The 23477-nt window shown below is 37.6% G+C and overlaps 1 protein-coding gene across 2 annotated transcripts in view; it reads right to left on the reverse strand.

Annotated features, from left to right (window-relative positions):
• Positions 1-20696, reverse strand: part of LOC121651830 (plexin-B1-like) — an 89718-nt gene extending 69022 nt beyond the window's left edge. The window contains exon 1 of one of the 2 annotated variants that reach the window (XM_042004252.1): positions 20453-20696. The gene's annotated coding sequence lies outside the window, so the exon portion shown is untranslated. The remainder of the gene's footprint in view (positions 1-20452) is intronic. The other variant, XM_042004253.1, reaches the window with a different exon arrangement.
• Positions 20697-23477: the final 2781 nt, after the last annotated feature.

Genomic DNA, 23477 nt, shown 5'->3' on the forward strand with positions numbered 1-23477 from the left:
AAATCCTGAATGATCGTGATTGCCAATCACTTAAATGTTTGGTGAAATCAAATAGAAGAAAAGCAGGAGTAGAACTCAAGGCTGTATTTAATAGATAAATTAAAAGCATTTCAAGGGATTGGACCCGAAAAGCTGTGTAGCCATAAGAAAAACCACTAATCAGTTTGACTAACCAGAGAAAAAGGCTTTAATTTGCTAGGGAGCATAAAGATTGGACTCTGGAGAATGGAAGAAGGTCATGTGGTCTCAAGAGTCCAGATTTACCCTAGTCCAAAGTGATGAGGGTCATCAGGGTAAGAAGGGAGGCAGATGAAGCGATGCAGCCATCATGCTTCGTGCCTACTTTACAAGCCTGTGGGGGCAGTCTATGATCTGGGGTTGCTGTAGTTGCTCAAGTTTAGGTTCAGCAACATTATATTTTCAAAGAATGAGGTCAGCTGACTACCTGAATATACTGAAGGACCAGGTTTTTCCATCAATGTATTCTTTCTTCCCCATATACCAAGATAACAATGCCAGGATTCACTGGGCTAAGATTATGAAGAAGGGGTTCAGGGAGCAGGAGACATAATTTTCACACATGGATTGGCCACCACAAAGCCCAGACCTGAACCCCATTGAGAATGTTTGGGATGTGTTGGAGAAGGCTTAATGCAGTGGTCAAAGTCTCCCATCATCAATACAAGATACAGGCGAAAAATTAATGCAACATGAATGGAAATAAATCTTCAGACACTGCACAAGCTTATCGAAACAATACCACAGCGAATGTGTGTCTCAATAATGTCGGAATTCACAGCTGTTTTAGTCATTGGTTTAATTCAGAAGCATCCCAGAAGCATCTTGTCATGGCGCTCCCCTAAACATACGAGCCGAGTCTATGTTTGACAGAGCATGCATCCAGAACGAGTCAAGCTCAGTAGGTCAAATAAGAAACAGGAAATCAGACATGCGAGCAGTGTAAAAGCTCAAAATAAAAGCCCACGGGCAGATCTGCGCTCGCTGAACCATGTAAACATTACGTCATTAACTGTTCAGGGTATCTCACCCCTTATTTCAACCGGGTGTGAGTGCATCACGTTACGGCTGTGCCACAGTTTTGTTCTGACCTCAATCCACACCAGGAGTGTGACAGGTGTGGAGCGCCTGCAAGTGCAGTGCACCTTGCTGGCTCCGCGATATCACGAAATCACAAGAGAATTGGAAATTCTTGTGAATCTCTATTTCCAGGATAAACATCTCATCGTCCATGATGGAAAAAAAAAAAAAAAACATTGAGATCCCCGACCCGATAAACATGATCTTTTCATGGTTCAGCAGCCCAAATCTGCATGGGGGATTTTATTTTGAAAAATACCGGAAGATTTTACACTGCTCCCATGTCTGATTTCCTGTCAGCCACTATCTGATCTGCTAAGTTTGATGCGTTCTGGGTGCGTGCGCCATCAAAAATAGAGTCAGCGCGCAAATTTAGCAGACAGCCGCAACAAGGCGCTTCAGGGAAGCTTCTGATACATGTTGCCGCGGAGCAGTGGGAACCAAACCGTTGACTAAAATGGTTGCGAATAGCAGCAGAGGCAGTGACACAGCTGTAACGTGGGGCACACGCACCAGGTGGTAATAAGGGCTCAGTGGTTTTTCTTTTTCTCAGAAAAAAAATATGTTTGAGAAAATGTTTCATTAGACATAACATTCATACACATCTCAAAGTATAGAATGACTCAGCAAAACTTTTTTTATATGGATTTACAGAAAAATGAACTCTAAAATACTGTATAAATTGCCTTCAAAACAACATATACCATCTGCTGCACTAATTTATACACTAATGCATCAGAGCATTTGATATTTAAAATAATTGCTTCTTTTTTAATTTGAAAGTCATGACTGAGCACCTCTTTCACCACTGAAGCTCCCTTTGGTACAAAGAGCCCACAGTGTAGCATGCAGTAGACTTATGTTATGTGGTACCATACTAAAACAAACGTGTTTTTTTTGTTTTTTGGTTTGTTTGTTTTTTCTTTGTTTTTTGTAAATATTGTATGTAATGTATGCAAGTCCCATTAGATATAATTGGAAAACATGTCCAAACTTTTTACTGTTTCTGTATTTACAACATTTAGGTATGAAAACAGAGAAAAGATCTTCTTGGTGAATTGGAAACTGAGGGTATGAGTACTTACAGTACAATAAATCAGTCAAGCAAATTGAAACTTAAAGTAGCTCTTCAATGCATTAAGAAACTGAATAATAGAAAAGGAAGCAGAAAGAAAAGATTTACCAGAAGATGACTCACTCAACAGTAATTTCCTGACTCTCTGTCACGTGTTTTTTGGTACCGAAGGGCCAAGGAGCGCTTCTTGCAAACTCTGTCAATATTGTAAATTCAAGTTTTGAGATTAACTTAAATTACATATTGGTATTGTTTTAGCTGGAAAATTTATTTTAATTGCAACTGTTTGGGAATGTAGGCCATGGCTGAGCATGGCAACATCTTTTTCTTGGGGGTTGGCTTTTGAGTAAAGCAGCTTGGCCTCTGGGGTTGCCTGACATTGTTGCCGAATCTCCAAATAAAGAATTGAATCCACTCCCTCTGTCAGGACTGCTGCTAAGAAATACATTATTAATGAGTCTGGTCTGAATGGTGTTTGGGATTAATTACAGTAGATCTGAGAGTGGGATCCCTGCCCATTTTTCTTTTTGGCAAATGCAGATTTTTTTTATTTTTTTTTTCATAGAGCATAATCAAACCCTGACATTGGTTTGAAAGAGTCTTGATGGTGAAAACATTCAGATACATAACTATACAGTTTAATAATTCATCCTCTTCATGCTCTAAAGCATGTCTCTTAGTCTTCATCTGACAGATCAACAGTTGTACTGTGCTGTTCTCACCTGCTTGATCCCACAGTAAACAAATAAAAAGGGAGAATACATTTCATCTCAGCAACAATCTGATGTGTGAATCCCTAAAAACTAGTTTTTAAGATTTATGAAAATGTTCCATAAGTTGCAATGGACAATATACTGTCTTATCAACTATCCAGAGCAACAATGTGATGAAAAGAAGAGCAGTCAGAGACAGTGTTACCGCAGCTAAAACTAAATAAAAAAAATAAAAAAAATCCAGATCTGGATCAACATCAAAATAATAATCACTAGCTTGGCTTGTGTCCCACTTCTGGTAAAAATAAATATGTAATCTGCTGTAAATCTGCTCATGTCTCTTGATAATCCAGATAACTAATAAAGTATCACATAAACTCCTTTGTAATAAAATTTAACCAAGTTTCAGGTTCTATACCGACTTTCTAAATCTTTAAAAAGTCATATGAAAAGCATTTTTTTGGGCTATTTAACCACTTTTTTGTTAAAGACATAAAATAGTCATTAAATTAATTAATGGCTAAATATTAAAATCTTTTAAATCAATCAAGATATAAATCAAAAGCTTATTATTTTAATTTTTAATATTAGTTTACCTTCTGGTGACATGAAACATCAGATTTAGAGAATTTCTTTTTTTATTTTAATTTATGTTATTTGTTAGGGATGGGCATTTTAGGTGATTTTTGAAGTCGACTAGTCAGACCTTTCAAAAACGATTAGTCGAGGCATCATGTCATCAATAATAATTTTTTTTTTAAAAACTTTGTAAAAACATACACTTGTAAAACATGTATGAGATGTTATTTAAATATTGTCTGTCTTCCATAAACAAGTGTTTTGTTTTTTTGTTTTTTTTTTGTTTGTTTTTTTTGGTTTTTTTTTACATATTTTTAACATTGTGTGGGTTTAGAGTCCTTTATTCTTCAGTATGTAGATGAGAAAATGGGTCAGGGAAATGGGGGCTTGCTTTAAAGGCTGCCTGCCACACTGCGTGAGCTAAACACCGCCACCACAAGAGTATTCAGCAACATCAGAACAAGCTATTTTCTTTTTCTTTCTATTCAGTCTTTTTGCTCCTGAACCAACATTTCTAAGGGTTTAGTAACCGTACCGGTCTGGTCTATTGCCTCCACAATTGGTAAAACTCTGACAGCAACAGCTGCTAAACTTTCCACTTCCACACCAAGGTCGGAAGGTGAAGGAGGGGTGATTACCCCTGGGTGAAGCTCATAGACTGTATATAAAAGATGGATGGAGCCTCCGTGATGTCACCCGTAGGTTTCTGAAGAGTAACAGTGAAGCTCTTTGGGGCGATTCCTACCATCACCATCTTGGCAGCGTCACACCTGCCGTCTCTCCCGGAAAATACAAAAATGGGCAAAGTGGTGAAGCTGAGAGGGGGCTGTGAAGGTGGGGGTGGATGATTGACATCTATCAGACTCTGAGCTGCCTGTAGCTAAGAGCTAACTGAGCCAACTCGGATCTAACGAGAACTAACTGGCTATTGAAGGTAGGTAGGCTAAAGCTAAGGCGCACTGTTAGCCGGCTGAAAAACCGCGTTTGTGCTGCACTCTCCCTTCTTTGCGCATCGTTTAGTCATGCACGTCCCTATTATTTATTAATTTTATTAATCTGTCACTGGAAATGTTCCAATGAGTATCTTTTTTCTAGCTGCCAAACAAAAAAGGAAAAAAATCAACGACCTCACTTTTCAGAGAGCAGATGCTGTGATAAAAGCAAGCTAAGCACAAAAGTAAAACCCAGGTGGAGCCAGTCTTTGAGGGTTAGTAGTACCACTGCTTGGTTGTGAACCACTAACTCATAATATGCAACATGACCAGCTTTGTACACCTCTGTATTCATGTATATTGAATGTATTCATCTGTGTCTAGACACATTCCTCATCTGCACCTAAGTTCCTACAAAGATCACAACCACAATTCCCATAATCAGCCTTTTGAAAGAGAAGGCCCAGCTTGTCTAGTTATACTTAATTTGTATTGAGCATTATTACTTTTACAAAACCGAAGCCTTTTTGATATTAAAAAATTATATAAAATTACAATGAAATTCCAATCAGTTGCAATTAACTACAAAGTCATGTGATTAATAATGATTACAGTTTTTAAAACACTTGACAGGAGCAAGGAAAATCAAAATAACGTTAGCATTCCAATGAGACAGCCGTTACCAGGTTTTCAATCAATAAACATTTAATTCACAGTCATCTGGCAGTCACTTACAGATGACATGATGGAGTACAATTCTTCTCACTAATCTTACAAAAAAATGGGGATTTGGACAATAGCTAATGACAGCCTGTTCACCATGTGAAAGTGGCAGATCCTCAGTCTTCCTCATTCATCATCCCTGTGCACACACAAATGCAAAAATGCTCATTCTGCCTCACCGTGGGTTGTTGTTAGTTTCAATTAGTGAAGCTAACATCTGACACTGGGACACAAGAGTCTCTATTGATTGGCTGATGCTATAGAAATGCTTGTGTCAAGGGCAACTGGGGTCAAACTGTAGACTCCAGAATAAGAAAGGATGTGAAGAATGACAGGAAGGAGGGGCAGAGGGAGGAGACAGAGGCAGGCGGACATGGCCTATCTTACATTGCTCTGTAAGAAGGGGGGGAGAGGAAGATACATTTAGATGGGAAACAAAGACAGGAGAGCATGGTATGTGCATCAGTGTCTGTGGAGGGGGTTATAGGATGATCTGCTTTCTGAAAACTAGAATTTAAGTTAAAACATATTAAAATTGTACTGAATCCTGAAAGAAGCAATAAGACTAGTAAAGGGTTAAAGCTTGTTTTGGACTAGAAACAAGTAGCCTGTGCAAAAAGTGTGTGCATTAACCTGGCAGGGGGTGATTCTGCAGCTGGACAAACACACTTGATCCAACTACTGTTCAGCTAATGGAAACCACTGCTGGCTCAGAACACACACACTCTCTGAATAACAACTTCTGGCCAGTTTCTCATATTGCCAGCACCCACTTTCATGTGAAAGCATGATCTTGCAATAATAAGCACAGTTCATAGCTTGTGGGCTGAGCCTGGTGGGAGGTATCATTGGTGCAAAGTCAGAACAACAAAGGAGGAAGGACACCACCTGGAGACAGGCAGAGAGTAACCAGCTACCATCTGTCTACAACCCAGAACATCATGTAGTCAGGTTCAGTAAAATAAATATGGTGATGAATTTGAGAGAAACAGCAAGCTTGCTCTATCCTGGGTAACATAAATCCCTTGTAACTCAGTTAAGTAGTGGGTTTCCTAACGTCAAATAAAAAAAAAACAAAAAACAATTAAGCCGTTTTGTTGAGGCTAAAAGTTGTATCACTGGTCAAGACCAGCCTGTTTTGAACCACACACTGACTAAATCACTTATTGTTTAACTTTATATTCATTAATGGACAGAAAAACCTCTGAAAGTTATTTTTCAAGATCCAACTTGATTGGAATGGTTTACTTTCAAATAGTTTTATTCCTGTCTTTGTTGACCTATTGTTCTAGTATTTTTTTTTTCTTAAACTGAAGGTCCAGTATGAAAAGGTAATAAATGAAATCACTTTATTTTGAATCAAAATCCTCTGTTGAGCTCACTTTCCAAATCTTTGACCCTTGAATTTCATTAACAAGTTTAGTTTTAATTCTGAATCTGAAAAGTAGAAACCAATCAGACTGTAGAATACTTGTATTAATTCAATACCAGATTTTACAGCTTAATAGAAAAGTTAAATCAAATTAAATAATATAAAAATAACAATTAAATCCTCTTTTTGCCATTCTTACATGAAAAGTACCATGTCTAAGCTACCAAATATAAGCAAATAGTAGCAATAGTAGCACATATCTGCAATGCTCAGCTGTGCTGACTACTGTAGTCCTGAATGCAGCATCCAGAGTGAAAATTGGCATGTGCACCTGAGTCTTATATCCCCATTAATACCCATCGGAGCCGCAAGCAATAAAAAATTGTGACTACAGCAGAGACTGGATGCAGGACTAAATGCTGATTTAACAATTCTTTATTACCCTCAAAAGCCAGAATTTAGAGGCTATAAAATATTACTTTATTCAATATGGAGGTATTTTAAATACAGAAATGCCCTTTGTTTCATATATATATATATATATATACATATATATATATATATATATATATATACATATATATATATATATATATATATATATATATATATATATATATATATATATATATATATATATATACCCGACTTCATGTATTTTTTTTACCAAACTACAAATATATTGCAGGTCTTGTTGTCATTGTTGTAGAAAGTTCTTGACAAAGCCATGACGAACATCAATGTAAAAAAGTGACCCATGTCTGAATGACAAATTGCTCTAGATTCAACAGACTGAAACCCATTAATATCACATTTCCAGTGTCTGAAAAACATTTAAACTATTTATTAGCATCAAGAGATTAAGTAAAAAAAATCAGTAGAAAATCTCCAGACTGCAACTAAAACAAAACATATAGCTGGCTTCGGGAAGCAAAGGTGTATGAACAGGAACTGGATACCTGAGTCAAGCGTAGCACCATGACCGTGGACTGAAAACTGCTCACCTCTCACATGACACAAACTTTCAATAGGTGGTCTTGCCAACTGGATCTGGTTTAGATCTTTCTGATCATTTGACAAAAAAATAACTAATAGATGTTAGAAGCATGAAACTTCTATCAAATGAAATATCATTTATCAGCAAGAGTCATTTCTGACCTTGGTTCAAGATGGATGCACCTAATATATATATATATATATATATATATATATATATATATATATATATATATATATATATATATATATATATATATATTAGCTTTCATAAATTCATTAATTGGACTAAAACTAAAAGCCATCTTTTTAAATTCCTGAAAATGACTGAACCAGAACAAGTCCAGTTAAGAGAAACACTTACTGGTAACTTGGAAACCAAAGCGCAGATTTCATTGGAAAGGCATGACTTACAGACTGCTTATTTTACATTTTTTCATACGATCTGTGACACATAATTTTGGTGTGCTGCTGAATCAGAAACTAAACAAAAAAGAGAAGTGAAAGCAAACAACAACATAGTTTAAAAAACTGAAATCACAGTTTCAGGTCCTGTATAGCAGTCTACATTATACAGACTATATTATTATTATACATTATTCTGCTTTTTTCAGCTGAAAGCAGCAACCACAATAGAGAAGCACATGTGGGCATACAATCTATTTGATTTAGTTTGTCTTTACAGTACATTACAGATTACTGCAAACATTTTCACCAATAGTGCAGGTGAGCACAGAAAGAGTCACACAACCAGGTGTTGGTTAAGATGTGTGTTTGAGTCATTTCCTCCTGTGTGGTCAGCTGTGCTGTAACAACTGTGAAAATCCACACCCAAAAACCCTGTTTAGAACCACGCCTACTGCTGCATCCACAAAATCTAAACAAAGCCTGCAGCATCAACGTCTTGATTTCCCTAAGCCGGAAATAAGATTTTTGCTGTCTTGCTGTTTGAAAAAGAAGAAGAAGAAAAAAAAAACATGCATATTGAAACAACAAATGAAAGAGTTGGTAATCAGTAATAATTAATTCAGGGCTACTCAGCCTCCTGCTGACATTTGAGACTTTCCAGACAGATTATTCAAAATCCATCTCTGCCTCACTGCTTCATTATAAGAAATATAACACTAGGCATTATTGACATTTTCCCACTGCGTTGCTACAAATAGTTACTCATTTTGTGTATATATTTTTTTCTTTGTTGCTTTAGTTAGCATTAAGCATCACTAAGTGCTTTGTTTTGATTTCACAGCCTGCTGCCGTTTGCGTCGCTCAAGGGTTGGGCCGTCATCTGTCAGCAGTGACTGATAGTCACCACAGTGGTGATGTGTTTCATCACAGAATTCATGACATGCAATCTCCACCAACTCACCAACCCTTGTTGACTTTCCACTTCATGCCCAGACACAATGAGTTCACAACAACCAGCTCCGTTGCTTCATTATTACACATAAAACGGCTTTACTCATAAACAAATTTTTATTTGCTGTTTTTCTCCAAATTACATGAATTTGGTTTATGTTTATCTATTTATAACTAAATCTAGCGTCTGCTTATTTTAACTACTATCTTAGTTTTAAATCAGAACTGGTCACCTGTGAAAACCAGACTGTCTGGCTTTCACAGGTGACCAGTCCTGCTTTAGAACCAGATTTCCATCCTTAAATCGATGTAAAAATAAATAAATGTGGTAATAAATGTATACAATAAAATGTTAAATTGAAACTATGAATAAAATAGACTAATTAAAATACATAAAATCTATAAAAAAAGAAAAAAGTATTCCATTATTAGATACAAAAAATATATTTAAAAAATATTATTTATTCATTATAGATTAATTCCAATTAGAATTTCTGAATATGTTAAATAATTTCTGATTACATTTTTGGCCCTCTATAAAACAGCCAAAATCATCAAAGCTAACAAGTCAATCAACATCTATTAGAGAAAAAAAAATCCTAATAAAGATTAAACCTCTTCCTTTCAACATATTTCCCCTGTCCTTCAACAAATCCACTGGCTCCCAATAAAATACAGAATCAACTATAAGTTACTGGTCCTCACTTTCAAAGGTATTCACAATCTGGCCCCTCCTTATCTGTCTGATCTCCTCCATATTGCCACTCCCTCCCGTGCTCTCAGGTCATCCTCCTCCGTTCACCTTACTGTTCCCTCTGCCCGTCTCTCTACCATCAGCTCTGGAACTCACTTCCATCCGAGATTCGGAACATCAACTCTCTTCCATCATTCACATCTGCACTCAAAACCCACCTGTTTAAACTGGCATACTCCCTATAACTCATGTAAACTGACTGTTTTGTGTAATTTTTATATCAATGTCCGTTATCTGCTTTTAACTCTTATGTAATTTATATTTTTATTGACTTTTTATTTATTTTTCCTTTTGTGTACGGTGACCTTGGGTGTTTGAAAGGCGCCAAGAAATAAAATTTATTATTATTATTATTATTTTGAAACCAAAGAGGATGACAATAAATCTACTGTTGTAATTCACCGTTTCTTAAACTTTTAACAATTTCAGTTTAAAAAGGAACATCTGAAAACCAAGTCATGTTGTACAGTAACTACGGCACTGACCCAGACATGAACATACGCAGCTCCAGCATGAACAATTTCCACAGGGGCTCTAGGATTTCTTCTGTAAACAATCAAGGCCTCATGTTAATAAACAGTCATGTTTTTACAGTGGCAAACTGCCAAAATGGATCACAGAAATGAGGCAGACTTTTGGACTGCAATGGTTGGACCAGTCTAACAAACCATCTCAAAGATTTCCTGCATTTTCTCCTGCAGCTGCTGCATTTGGAGCAAACACACACAAAATCATGGTTTTCTGTGTTACACTGCCCGCAGGCCAAGGTCCTTTACTAAATTATACAGTTCTGCTCTTCTCTTCATCTAATAAAACACTGAGCAGCCACTAAAAGGCAAAGAGTGGATTGACAGAAAGGCATCTATCTGTCAGTTCTCATGAGCCAGAAACTGGGTAATTTAAAGCCACGTTTCAGGTTCAATATCAACCTCCTGCAGGAATCTCGCATGAAATCACATCAGCATTTCCTATTCAGATACTGCTTTAGCCTAAAGGGAATGCAATTATTTATATAAAAACAGCCCAGTCAAACACAACAAACTAAGATAATGAACTATCAAACAGTTTTTGTATTTATTTAAATAAAACAACTTTTACTCTACAGATCTCAATCGTCAAAGTCATTGCTGTCTATGAGACACTATAATAAAAAGCAAAGTATATGCATACAGATGTACAGATGTTTTTATTTATTAAGAAAAGACATATGAAGTAAATGTTTTCCCATAAACATTAGAACATTTAAATATATAGAAATATATAGAAACATTTAAAGAATATCAATAATGTTAGGTCGAGTCCTGCACTGCAGGGTTTGTGCGGTAATGAGTGGGATATCCCACTCTGATTTTCTAGTATCAGACCAGGGTTCTGACCAAGGAATCAATGCCAGTTGTTGTGGTTTTACATCACACTGCAAATACAAGTTAGATAAGTTTCCACAGGGAAGCAATAATATAAAAAGAGTTAGTATTTACTATTCTGTTAGTATATGTTAATATTCAGCTCACAAGCTAATAAAATTCAAGGAGCTGATGTTTGCTTTGCCGCTTTCTGATATAAACAGGCTCTCAAAGTTGTTGGTGTTTAAGCACTGCAGTGGACAACTTTAATATATCAGATTAGAACTTCATTTATATTATTTCATTAACGGATGATAGAACTTCAGCTCTCGGGTTTACATTGGTTCTTCCCTTTTAAGATGTGAAATTTATCAAGGACACATAACTAGGTCCCAATGAGCCGTGTTGACGGAGCAAAACGTGTTGACTTGGGTTGTGATTTGCTCTTGATTTCCCAGTGGCAGGCTTTTTCTGGCAGCTGATGAACTTCGTGGCAGGGCTGCACATGCACTCTGCCTGGAGGTTTTATGCTTTAATCTTCAACCTCATTGCTTTCCTTCAACTTTTTATTAATCAGCAGGAAACTTAAGAGGATTTTGCTTTCAATGACAACATTGCAAAAAACAAATCTTATATACCACTTGAAGCATCTGCTTAACTCTTTATGTCCTACTGTGTCACCAGCAAGGGAAATACTACTTGTCAATAAAGGGTTAAAGGGCTTGAAATGAAAGTTGACCAGCTTTTGAGAATTGGACAAGAACCAACTTTTCATTAGACTAAAGTGATGAAAGGAGAGTAATATTTCAGTGTAGTAGTGTGTAAAAGCTTCACAGGCAGGTATGCAGAAGTTGAATGTAAAAATGAAAGTAACCTCCAAGTCTGAAAAATTAGGCTCATGCAGTCACTTAAAACCGCATTCCTTTTAATGGCCAGCAGGGGGTGATTCTCGTAACTGCAAATACAAACTGTAAGAGAGTTTATAGCCATTTTTTCATCGATGATTTTATGTTAATTTTGAGGCTGTACATGATAAAAACAATAGTAGAGCTAAAAAAATATCAACTTTCTTAGTGAACTTGTTGCAAAGTGCAAATCCATTGTTTTTATTTTTAGAAAATAAAAACATGCACAAAACAACTTAGCGACATGAAAAACAGTTCCTGCTAACCTCTCGCTCTCTTTTTCTTGTAAATAGTCATGCCACCTGGTTTCATTTGCATCTTCAAGCTTGTTATGGTTTCCGTTAGCAACACTGTTTATTACAACCATTTGCAACTTACGCCACAGCGCCACCTGCTGACAGCAGTTTTGCTTAGTTTATTCCTTCCAAACCAGATCAGAGTCAGAAATACTTTATTGATTTAGTGTTAACTAACAGTAAAAGCAGGGGTGTCCAGCTCCACTCCCCAAGGACAGCAGTACCGTACGTTTTAGATGTTTCCTGCTCCAACACACCTGATTCAAATTAAATGTCTCTCTTTAAAACTTGTTGTCAAGTGCTGCCCAAGCATGCTGATTCATTAATTCAACTGAGGTGTGCTATAGCAGGAAACATCCGAAACATGCACGACAGCAGCGTTCAAGGACTGACTTTGGACTCACCTGAACGAATGGAAAACAAGCCTTATGCCTGTTTTCAGTGTTTCATATGTGCCATGCAACTTGATTGGAAAAAAACTACTGACTCAAATTCTCACTTTCTTTACACTTTAAATAGTTTCCAGTGAATTAATTCTCTCAATAACTGGTTTCAAATATTCTTATGTAATGTACGGTTTCTGAAAAAAAAGGTTGCGATGGCCAAAATGCAAAACAAAAAGCTTGAAAACAGCGGTCCGTAGTCCCTTCTTTTTTTTTTTTCCTTTTGATCCCTTCTTTATTTCATCTTTTTTCCTTGGGTGACCAAAGGGGGATTTAACCAATCAAGTATCTGTCAGGATAACTGACCTCGAAAATCCAGCCCACTGCTGATAAAACCAAAGAAATAGATTACCACCCAGATAACAGAGAGCCCCTACAGACAAAACTGAAGGCAAAGCTGACTTTGCAATACCATCTGAACCTTACTTTCTGTTTGTATACCCCAGTAATCCCAAATCCATAAGCTCAATGGGCAGCAGGGTAAACCAGACTGTTAGCTTGACTGCTGTGCAAATGATATCGATCACTCCCCACAGTTGGGTTTTTATTCCTTGTTAGAAGTAATAAAATGAATTACACTTCGGATGGACGAACGAGACAAATTAAATGTGGGTTTGTCACTCCTATGTTTTGTTATGGTTACAATTCAGCTGTCACACCTCATGTCAGAAACACTCTCAATCAAATGCAGATGCATTTTTTAGGAAAGGCTCCACATGTGCATCAGTAAGATCGCTAGCATAACTCTGATGGATTCAAAGACAACTGTCCTGGGGGCTGGCGCTAGGTGTTAGAAGCAACAGAGTAGGGGAGGGTGGTTTATGTTTCTGATTCACCAACAACTGGCCCCACATATGTAACTGTCCAGCAATCTATGCGCTCAAATATAGACAGAAGGCTAACAGACAGAGAGGGGTCGCCTTTTTAAAAATGACTTAGTTGGCAGCCATATGAACTGCAGGCTCAGGAATCAGCCAGACCCCTGATTACTATCAGCAAATGCAAGGTCATCAGTGATGTGCTTAACACAAGCTGATAGAGCAAGTGGAAAGAACCGTGTGACCAATTCGAGAGATGGTGAGGACTTTCACAAATGTGAACACACTGTATACAAAACTATGTAGTCTTAATCAGACGTAGTGTGTCACACGAGGGTGTCATGGTTACAGTTCCCACAACAGTCGCTTCATTTTGCAAACCTCTCAAAGTGGAATCTATATAAAGCATAAATTTATTAGTCATCAGGTAAAACTGCTGCTTGTAATGAGATTTTCATCCAGTTTTTTTTTATTACTGCATTGAATTACCCTGATTACACAAAAGGGATATCTTTATATTTTACAATAACGGTGAAGGAGGCGGGTTGGTTGCCTGAGGAAACATAGAAGAGGGCAGCTGGGGGGGTTTAAGGTTTTGAGCCGAGGATGGGCTGCAGGCTGAACTCAGGCTCTCAGGGGAGCTGGGTAAAGGGACAGGGGTTGTGCCTGAAGCCAATAGCTGGTGGCATGGCACAAACAACTGTCCCAAGGCTGGGGGCTGCCTCAGAACAATAAAAACCACACCCTGTTGGTTTAATAAGCATGCCTTCCTCTGACTTGGTGTAAAGAAGATTACATTCTCAAAAGGGATTACATCAGTGAGCATTAAGAGTGACCATATTGTTATATCAACAGCTCACTTTAAGCATCCAAACAGTAGCTACATTATACATTTTATATTATTCTGGCTTTGAAAATTACAACATTTTTATTTTAGCCGACTGAACAATGTATAAATATTAAAAAACATAGTGTTTAAGCTCTATGTAACTGATGAGATTGGCAGTTGAAATAAATGTGGGAATGACTGAAGGTTCTGGCAAAAGTTCTAAAAAATGATTAAAAGCCCCCATTTAAGTACAAGAAAGAAAATAAAAAAAAAGCAAACTGCTAATATTTTCATTTAAACAATTCTTTAAGTAAAGATCTGCTAAACAACGATGGAACAGAAAAAACAGGAGAATAAGGTTAGAATTACATTAATCATAATAAAAAGAAATATAACTAAAGACCTTTTGAAAAATCTGAGACTCTTTACATTCTTCTCTCATGGAGTGAGAAAGACACTAGTTATGAACATTTGTAAATAAATGGACAAAGGGACGAGGAAGGTAAATGTTCACAACTTCGTGTGCCAGTAGCTACGTTTACATGGAGCATTTCTGATCTGAACGAACGTCCAATGAGAATAAAAGTGTGTTATGTAAACATGTCAGCTGATCCAATAGGCCTTAATCAGAAAGAATTTTCAATCGGATTGAGAGGGATGGTTCAAAACCTTTTAACGGTCGGATCAGCAAGAAAAATTAACTATGTATACTCTCATTTTGATTTTTTCTGTGGTGTTTGTCTTTTCTCCGCATGCTTGAATTAATTGGGGGTTACATGATGTTACAGAACAAGACTGAGGCAGATACATAGTTTTTGTTAGAAACTGAGAGGATTATTGAATATTTCCACAGTCAAAAGGTTAAACATAAAGAAAGAAAACACTTCATCTTCCGAACTGGTAGGCACTGCGCATGTCGATTGTATTAAATCTGTCTATCGTGTAAATACTAACTGATCGGATCAGAAAACAGTTAAGGAAGGGGTGGATCTTCGCCTCCAGTGGCTGCTACCTACAGTTGTACACTACATGGTGTGTGTGTTAGTTTGAAATTATGACCGGTGCTCATTAAACCTTTAGGCATCCAGTACGGCGAACAATGACAGAGTTGAATATTATCATGAAGAAAAATTGGCTATTAGAAAGTTGGGTTTTTTTTTGGCAAGAGCTCAATCAAATCTTCATGTTTATTATTCCTGCACTGACGACTAACTCTGAGGTAACTATCCAGGCATCAGTGGGGCCCTTTTATTTCAGCAATGAGGAAAACACGGTCGGACCCGAGGAACTTGACAATAAAATCTGGAATCACTTGTAAAACGTGGACTATCGTGGCTTTTGGCTTAAATGTGGGTTTGACCTGTTACTCCCACAAATTTAAGAGTAATTCAAATTGCCTGTACAAAATACACTGAAATAGCTAGATGAGATTTGACTTTTATTTATATAGTCAGCATGAATTAAATATACAGAGGCTACAGCTCCTCCATGCAGCCAGTCCAGGTTTGAATCCCAGCCTAGGGTCTGTGCTGCAGGTCATGTTTTAGTAAATATCTATTAAAGGTGTTGTTCACAATTTTAATAACCATCAATGTATGTGGGTAATAACCAAAAAGCAATCCCTAAATCAAAAAGTTATGCACGCCAGTGCAACAAATGCCTGGGGCTCTAACTACTAAGAAAATTCAAGTCATTAAACACACAAACATAAATACAGAGTTTTAACTTTTCTGTTTTAATTTTTTATGCTTTTGTATCATTTAAAATAAATGTAACTTGTACCATCTCACATACTCTGTCCAAACATCCCACTCATTAAGCACATGTCACATTACAACAAACCTGGAGGTGCAGGACAGTCCAAAATAACTTCAAACTGTCCAGATCTCCAGCTGGGGGGATGTTCAAACTGTGGCCTATCTATGTGGAGTTTGCATGTTCTCCCTGTGTATGCATGGGTTCTCTCCGGGTACTCCGGGTATGCATGGGTTGTGTATGCCGGGTACTCCGGCTTCCTCCCAGCATCCAAAGATATGCACGTTAGGTTAATTGGTCACTATATATTTTCCTTGGGAGTGAGGGTGAGGGTGAGTGGTTGTTTGTTTCTTTGTGTTGGCCCTGCAGTGGACTGGCAACCTGTCCAGGGTCTTGCCTGCTAGTTGCTGGAATGGGCTCCAGCTTCCCCACAACCTTGAATTGGAAGTACAGAAAAAAAATGGATGGATGGATGGATGATTAATCTAATACAGCACTGACACAGACAGGGACCTGTGAACAGGAGATTGCCTTACAGTTATATTTAAAAAAATCTTCATAAATTTATACATTTTCCACATGAACTTTAAATAACAGCTTAGCAATCTGCACCCAGTAAAGACAAGCTGATGAAGTATCATGTTAGACTGCCAGCATATTATCAACCTGGCGGGAAACCATCTTATGAAGGAATTGATCCCTTATCTGTGCAGTGGTTGTTAACCAGCCACTACACCTTCAAATGTCTTCAGTTCAAGCTGGATTTACTCTCTTTCTATCCTTTTGGAAAAACCAAAGATATGCATCGGGATCCTTTATGTGACCATCTGACATCTGTGCATGTTCTTTTCTTGACGAATGTCCTGTAGCTCTATTGTAAAGTCTGTATGGTCAATAGGATGAGAGGATGAGGGAGATTTCCATTTAAGTACAGCGAATAGAGGCTTGCTGCTAATGAAAAGGAGTATTTATTAGGCTGCCAATCTGACTGTCTGCCAACTCCCTCGGGAGCTCACTGAAGCCTGGGGGATTCAATCCAACCAGCAGATAGCAAGCTCATCTGAACCAGGGTTCACCAAATGTGTGGTGTGTTTTGGCTCTGCTTCTAAAAATGGTAAAAGTGGAAGCATGGAGTTACAGAAAAGCGAGAAACTTGGGTTTTTGCACAATGCTTCTCAGTGTCACTGGCCACAGTGGTGCCCAGGGAAGTGTTTTTTGCTAAATCTCCACTCCCACACCCCACTGCAGCGCACACACACATACACACAGAAGAATGTAACACAAGGGACCACCAGCTGTTGCAGAGACTGATATGGGGAACGCCCAAAATACTTTTATCATCAAAATCTGGTGTGCACATTCTCTCCCTTTCTCACACAGATACACCTTCATGCTCAGGCCTTTGGTGAGAAGTGTTAGGCAGACAATGGCAAGTCACCAACACTGTCATTTATTAACAAGACCTCTTCAAGGCAGTCATTCCTTTCCTGTTTTTATGATTACACACCAGCCAGCTGATGCCTGAAGTTCTGAAAAATATGTCTATAAATACATCTCACATCCTGCTGCAGTATGTGCCACCTGACGGACAGATGAGCAACACTCCTGAAGAGGCATCTCAGCTCACTGACATTAAAACTCCTTTTACTGCTCCCACTCATTTCCAGTTCTCACGCTGTTAAAAGATAAACTACCTAACCTACTGTGTGGCTGAAACTAGATACCTATAAATCATAAAACCCCATCCGTGCAGCAAACAAGCCCAGCAGTCATAGGTTTACGATTTATGGAAAGCACTGGAAAGCAGACGTTTCAGCTGCAAAGCTTCGCCTTTCAGTGACCAGCTGCATCTGAAGTGGCCTTTGGCCCATTCTTCTTCATGTGTCTGAAAGGTCTCCGCGACAGATATTAACCTAACAACTTCCTGTATGCCAACTCCAATGAGAATAATTACACCACAGTCTGACTGAAAAGGTTCTAAATGCAATACCGTAACATAGAGATAAGATCTTGTGATATGGAGCTCCAATACAAACCTGACAGGTCAAATCTAAAAATATAAATAACTGAAATAAATAATAAACAATTTAACTCATTTTAACATGACAGGGAAAAAACTATTAGTTAAACAGTAAAATGCTTGAAGATATTACTATAAAACCAGTAATTAGACCGTCAAAATGTGAGTGGTTGAGCGGTTTAGAGACTTTAGTTACTGAATCTGCCTCCAGTAAATTCAAACAAGGCATTTCAGGAGGGCTTTAAATGATCATGGCTTGGCAGGGCTCTGAAAAAAATAAAACAGAATATAGCCACATGGCAGATTAGCTGTTATTGTGTTTGAATTATAAGTAAGCCATACACAAATGCAGCCAGATACTTTTTACTCTTATGTTTCACAGATGCCTTACATTCAAGAAAAAAAAATGCATCCATCAATTAAATCCACTTATCCCAATGCAGGGTTGTGGAGAAGCTGGAGCCTATCCCAACTACCAGGCGAGAGGCAAGGAGGAAGAGTATGTGCATAATAACACCAGACTGAGAGAGCAAATCACAGTTGTTGTGGTCTGCATGGCTACAAAATGCTGCTGTATTTCAGGCTATAGGGAAGCTTTGCAGAAGGCTATGGTTTGGGCTGGGTGGTATACCAACTTTTTCATTTAGACCCAAATTGTACATGCAAGATATAAAATTATACAATGCCATTTATATCACATAGTATGATGCTAAATTAAGTGGCCTGTTTACCCTGTAGAGACAAACCAGTTTTTATTTCCCATCACTCAGCCCCCCACCCCTTCTTTCCTTCTTTCTTTCCAAAGTAAGCTGAACACTACCGTACAATTTCTAGTTATCATGTGATGTTGACTATATAGTTTTTCACAAAAGGAAATAGCATAAAAAAATACTGGAAGAAACCATGGCATTTTCAGAGGGCAGCCAAACCACCAAGTTTTCCTCCTGCATTTCTATACAACCTCTGCAGTCATGTTCCATATGAATAAAGCCAAAACGCTAAAGGGATACGGCTAAGCTGAAAATCTGAAGCAGCTCTGAGCAGTAGGACCGAAATTACTATCAGCAGTAGATTAGTAGCCAATTCTATTGTCATGAAAAATGTTCATTGCACAAACACAAACATTTTAGTGTCTTGATCAAAATCCTTCTCCACAGTACTTTTTGTTTATGTTTTTTGTTGTTGCATTCTTGCCATAGGCAGTACCTCATGGTATCCATTACAAACTGAAATAACAATATAGCTGAAAATTGGTTTAAAACCTTCAATAAGTGTTTGCATTTGGGCAGTTAAATGTGTTTATCCACTTCAGAAGGATACCAGCACTATTGTTAAAAGCTATATATATATATTCTTTTTTTTTTTTTTTTTGATAACTTTACAACATCAGTTTAAATGGCTCCACGCATTTAACACACATGGCATTTCATCCATAGAGTCTGTTAGCAGTCCAACTATACCCACACATTGTTTCTGATAATACCATAACAACACACCTCCATTCATTCTCCACCGTCCAGAGTAGGTAATGTGATATGGAAGCAGATGGCGAGCTATTCAAAACTGTCTGGATACAAAAACCCATATGATGGAGGTTCAAGGCTGAGCTACACAACCACAAGAAGCCTTACAAACGCATTTCAGTGTATGAAAAGCGCTAACAAAACACACGGCGTCATAATATTTTTGAGCAGAAACTTTCTACTGCAGTTCACTTAAGTGTTTCTCAAGGAGACATGGAAAATAGTTTGTGTTCAGGCTCTGATTTGGATCAGTTTCTGCTCTGTTTTTCATTTTGCAAGATTAAATCTGACAGCTGGCACAGAGAGGAGCAACCTGCTGCAAAACTAAACTCCATTTTCCTTTTTTAGCTATTTCAACAAAACCACAGCTACGCTGAGGAGCGTTCCTCTGTGGCAGAAGCATTTTGGCTCTTCTCTGAGGAAAGGCGCTGTTTCATTCCTCCATACATTTCACCACATGGAGTACACATCATCCACCCAAAAGTTACAGAAGAATGATCAGCCGGTGAAGTTCAGTGAACTAGACAAAGTGGATCAAATCTATTTTCTAAAAGTGTCGACACATGAGCGGCTGTGTGTAAGAAGCGGAACAAGCAGGTGAACATGGCATTTGACATTTGGCTCACCGCTCACACACATTCCTGTATCAGCTGACAAAAGAGTGCATGTCGGTGGGATCCATTGTGGGCAGCAGTCTAGTCTGAGTGGGTTGTCAGTGGGATGCAAGTCATACCACTGATATGTTTAAAAAGTTAACTAATGGTACACTGATCCACCTGTTTAAAAGTGGAAAACAAAGCAAAATTTACCCCTTATTTCAAATAATCTAAAAAGCTTAAATGATAATTTACTATAATTCTTACGAGTAAACCTTCAAGAGTCGTTCTGAGCTGTTCGTGAAGAACTGTCTGGAACTTACCTGTTAGATGTGAAGCGCGTGAATCAGCAGTCCATGGTGAGAAGTGAAATCCAGTCTCACGCTGATAACTGATGAGGTCCGAAAAGCGGCGGCTTTTTTCAGGGAAATAACGGCTCTAAAAGTAAAAAAAGAAAAAAAATGAAGGTCCCGAGAGCGCGAGCGTGTGTGTGAGAGTGGGTGTTCCCGTCAGAACCAGAGGCAGTCTGCTCGTATTCGGCTCAGGCGGCTCCCACATCTGAGCGACTCCGACAACAGTTAGAACAGCGGAGCCGACACGGGACAGCTGAGCTGCGCATCATCACGCAGACAAGCACGAGGAGACCGGAAGTTTGGAGTCCCCTTCAAAATCAAGCCTACAGATAATGAAAATGATATAGCCAGTTAAATAATAGCAATAACAATAATAACAATAATAATAATAATAATAATAATAATAATAATAATAATAATAATAATAATAATAATAATAATAATAATGTTATTATTATGTCTTGAAAACAAACAATTATTCCTCTGCCCATCATCTAGAGACCCTACCTCTCTGAAATGCTCCAGTTATGTCCAGTAATCTTACAGTTAGCCTTATTAGTCGTCAAATGCGCCTCCATTTGTGTTTGACTTATTCCAGTTTCTTTCCCAGCCTTTTATTGCCCCTGTATCAACTGTACCATCAATTTCCCATGAAATGGTAAAATGTCTCAGTTTCAATATCTGATATTTGAGATTAAAATATGGCATTATAAGACTTGCAAATCATTATATTCTATTTTTGTTTACATTTTACCAAGTGTCACAACTTTTTTTTTTTTTTAATTGGTGTTGTATTTGTATAGGACCCATTGATCTAGCTGGCGTCTATGGGAAGGGTCAAAGTGTTAGAGAAGTGTTAGTTTCACTGCTGCTGATAGATAGATATATAGATAGATAGATAGATAGATAGATAGATAGATAGATAGATAGATAGATAGATAGATAGATAGATAGATAGATAGATAGATAGATAGATAGATAATTTCATGGATAAATTAGACAAATAATGATAGAAAGACATGTTTGTGCTTTCCACAAGGGTCTTCTCAAAACTTATACAAATGCAAAGTTAAAACATTTTTAATTTTTTGACAGAGGGTTAACATAATGTTTTTAATATATCTTTTCTAAAACATAACTGAATATCAAAATATTGTTTTATGTAACTGATGGTTCGGTTCATTTTCCTAAATAAAATCTCTCCGTTTCATTATTGTACCTGAACAACTCCAAACTACACAGCCCATGACCAAATAACATTTTAAACTGTTATTTTGAAAATGACTTCCAGACATGTGACCTTGCCTGTGCTGGTTTGACTGATTTCACAGCCTCGTGCAAAAACGTTGCCAGTTGAGTTAATGGACAAACGTGGACGTTTTTAAATAAATCAAACGTGTATCTGTGGTTTAGCTTCACAAGATAAAGTGTTATGTCTTTCCTTTTCCCAGATCATGCTGATGCTGTGCATATGAAAACTTGATGTGTGCCTGTACTGGACAGGTCCACAGAGTTTCTGGTCATTATGCGTTTCCATCAATACCTAGAATCAATATCTGCATGACATTATACAAGTTTTTAATCTGATTACTCAATGATCATTATTATGTTTTTATAAAAGTGTACATAAATAAAAATGCGAAGACTTCACTGTAAAACTGCAGCTAAATTGCGGCGTAAGCGCCCTCTGCTGGTTTACATTGAGCTCTGTTTCTTGAATAGTTGAAAGTTGTCAGTAACCAAGTTGTGCTGCAGTGTTTTATGATAGTAAAAATGAAGAAAATGTTTCTTTTTCAGTCATGGGATAATCATAATTGAATGAGTCACACACACACACACACACACACACACACACACACACACACACATATATATATATATATACACATATGTATATGGAACAAGTACAAATGTAAGCCTGTGTGTAAATATTGTTAAAGTCAGTCAGAAAGGCCTCAAGGTAAATATTAGGATGTTGTTTATTTTGATTGCTTTATAATACTTAAGACAAATATTTACAGTGTAAAAAATTGAATAGATTAATAGTTGACTGTTTAATTTTGAAATTACATAAAATTTTTCATAACAGATTCAACAAGGTGTTTGAATCATTCCTCACAGATTTTCTCCTATATTGACATGATGGCATCACGTACTTGCTGCAGATTGTGATGCTTATCTCATCATTTCACCGATTGAGATCTGTGGAGGCCATAGCAGTACAGTGATCTTATTGTCATGTTCAAGAAACCTGTTGGAGATGATTTGAGCTTTGTGATACGGTGCGTTATCCTTCTGGAAGTAGCCATCAGAAGACGCTACACTGTGGTCATAAAGGGATGGACATGGTCAGCAAAAGTACTCAGGTAGGCATGTTCAGTTGGTACTAAGGGGTCCGATGTGTGCCTAATTATCACCCACACCATTACACAACCAGCAGCTTGAACCACTGGTACAAAGCAGGATGGATCCATGTGTTTCGTGTTGTTTCCACTAAATTCTGACCCTATCTGAACGTTGCAGCTGAAATGGAGAAATATCAGACCAGATAATGTTTTTCAAAACTTCTATAGTCATTTCTTTGGTGAGTCTGGGTGAATTCTAGCTTCAGTTTTCTGTTCTTAGGTGACAGGTGTGGCACCAGTGTGGTACAGGTAGCCCATCTGCTATAATGTTGGTTGTGTTGTGTGTTCAGAAATCTTATTTTACATACCGTTGCTGTAACCAGCGGTTATTTGAGTTACTCTTGACTCTCTATTATCTTCAACTAGTCTGCCCATTTCTCTCTGACTTCTGACATCAACCAGACAGTTTCATCCAGACAGCAGTCACTCACTAGATAGTTTCTCTTTTTCAGACCATTGCCTGTAAATTCTATGGTTGAAGGTAAAATCCCAGTAAATCACAGTTACTGAAATACTCTGACCATGACATGTGATTGGCTAGTTATTTGTGTTAACAAGTAATAGTAGATAGATGTTAAGCAAAATCATTC

Source organism: Melanotaenia boesemani, chromosome 13, assembly GCF_017639745.1.
Source record: "Melanotaenia boesemani isolate fMelBoe1 chromosome 13, fMelBoe1.pri, whole genome shotgun sequence".
Lineage (NCBI taxonomy): Eukaryota > Metazoa > Chordata > Actinopteri > Atheriniformes > Melanotaeniidae > Melanotaenia > Melanotaenia boesemani.